The sequence below is a fragment of the Ovis aries genome, chromosome 4 (genome assembly GCF_016772045.2).
Source record: "Ovis aries strain OAR_USU_Benz2616 breed Rambouillet chromosome 4, ARS-UI_Ramb_v3.0, whole genome shotgun sequence".
Lineage (NCBI taxonomy): Eukaryota > Metazoa > Chordata > Mammalia > Artiodactyla > Bovidae > Ovis > Ovis aries.
In genome coordinates, this window is record NC_056057.1 from 55387177 (window position 1) to 55389676 (window position 2500).

A 2500-nucleotide genomic window follows, 5' to 3' on the forward strand; every position below is an offset into this window, starting at 1 on the left:
TGGGTTTTCAAAGGTATCAAATATTATCAGATTCCCCCTTTACATTCCATACCTCTTATGTGTTATGCTAAGATGTGTTGCTTTGACTAGCATAGTTAGAAATAAATAATATGTCAGTTTTCTTAATACTTCATAACTCATCATCTTACCAATGGCACAGTGCTACAAGTTAAAAACCTTTCAAAATAGTTTACTGGTACGATTAAGATAGATGTAATAATGATTAAACAACTGGAAAATACACATTTAAATATCAGTTATCAAAGCTAGTAAAAAGAATGTATGTGCAGTGTACTTACTCATAAAATAGAATCACCATCTTCAAATTATATATATATATATAATACATAGTACTAGAAAAATATACACAGTAATACATATTACTACATGAGTACATATAGTAACTAATATAGGATATTTGTTTATTTACTTATATACCCCCAGAAAGTAGCTACACAAATAGGTCCTCTCAAAGAAAGGATCTTAAGTTTAATATTATAGCTTATCCTTTAAGCATTTTCTTATTTCAAGCTAACTAAACTTATACCAGGAAGTCCAGAAATATAAAGATTACTCAATGGTTATTCATTAATTTGAAAAAAACTTAAGGTATTTTGCTCAAAATGTCCTTTCTACCATTTACTTCCCCTTCAAAGTTGTGAATAAAGAGCTGAAAAGGATATGAGGAGAGTGAGAAAGAAATAGAACAGAGAAATGAAGCAAGGAAAATGCAAAGTAAGGAAAAAGCAGGGAGAAAGTCTGAGAGAAAGAGAGAAAGTCTGTGGAGAGACAGGTAAAGGTAAAGGTTGGCAAAGGAGGTGAACAAGGAGTCCTCCTACACAGAAGCCTGAGGTATCCATCTGTTCAACTGGATGGCAATCACACTCTTTGATGACATTTCTTATACTAATCAGTAATCAGACAACCTGTCAACTTGCCAAGTTTGCAACTTTGAAAAAGCAATCACTTTCTCTCCTAGAAAAAAACAATTCATTTTTACTGTAAATAAAAGCAAGTATTTATATAAACACTGGTTTTGAACAAATTCTTAGAACAACATGTGTCTTTGAAAAGAGAAAAAAAGAATCATAGACATGGTTCACAATTTATCCTGAGTCATTTTTAACACAGTTCAAACTTTTTGAGTTTGGCACTTTTTGTTATAAAGAAAGGAGAAATTAACAATGAAAACAAATTTAGAAGAAAAAAAAAAAGAAATTCAGGGTGAACTCTTCTCTCTTAAAAAAAAGAGAAACACTTACACTTCATATTTCATACTAAAGAAAGAATATTTTCTATCCTTTGCTATCTTGAAATATGGATTCATTACATGTCATTTTGTAACATGAAGGGAAAGAATCACGAAATAACAGAAAGGTGCTCAAAAGTGATTTTAAAAAATGTTCCTGAATTTTTTAGAACATATTCTCATACCTTTAGATTACTGTACTTGAAAATATCATAATAAGGCTTTCTGAAATGTATGCTATAAATTTAACTGATCCAATAGGTGTCGAGCTTTTTAAAAATTTAATGGACAGTTTACTTAATTATTCTTTGATAAACAAAAAGAAATGGTTAGACAATAGTTTGGGGAAAAGAAAATCTATGTACAAAAAAGCCTTTTGTTCCAGTAATCATTTGCCTCATACTGTCTCAAAATAACAAGGAATCAAACTGAAATGAAAGAACAGATAAAGAGAAGTTAACTTTTGAAAGGGCTGCCAATCCAGATAAACAGACAGATAAGTAGGTAGCTAGATCACATATACATAGGCAGTTCGACACATACATAGATACCTTCTATAAAGTCTATCATGTGATGAGAAGCTTGCCACATTTCTTACCACTTTTTAGCATATGCAACCCTTTCACTTAAATTATCTCTGTCTGCAAACAAAACTACATTTTGTGCAACTGATAACAAATGTACTTGGTAATAAAAGTTTTATGAATGCAATAATACAATGCAAGTTTTCAGTCAGGTTTCACTTATACAAATTATATTAACTATATCTTGTTCCTAGTCGGACTGATTTGGTATATAAGCAAGGCTTAAACAAGTTTTCCATCTTTGCATTCTTTAGAGTTCATTAGCCCTTTTACCATGGTTAAATTAACTTTTTTTTTTAATTCTTAAAATGATTTGTGAGTGTTTTTCTTACATTTAAAAGTTTATGATATAAATAACCATCAAATCAATGTTATTCTAAAATCCTAGGTATCATTCTGAAAATTTTAAGCTTTTTCTGACTTACTATCTAGGACACTGCCATCTAAAGTTGGCAAAATACAGATATAAGGATGAATAGGTAGGGGGGAAAAAGGTAACTGAGCATTCTACTTCCATATGTACTAAACACAAACTGTAATTATATTTATAGGAAAGCACAAGTGCACTTCTGAGGGATTTCTAACATTGCAAATAAGCCAATACGATCACTTCTAAATCCACATTACATAAACTCATCCAAAATGAAACATTTGGGGCTACTAAAAA

At 30.4% G+C, this 2500-nt stretch overlaps 1 protein-coding gene across 20 annotated transcripts in view; it reads right to left on the minus strand.

Annotated features, from left to right (window-relative positions):
- Window positions 1-2500, minus strand: part of FOXP2 (forkhead box P2) — a 669679-nt gene that overhangs the window by 81079 nt on the left and 586100 nt on the right. The window lies entirely within an intron of this gene.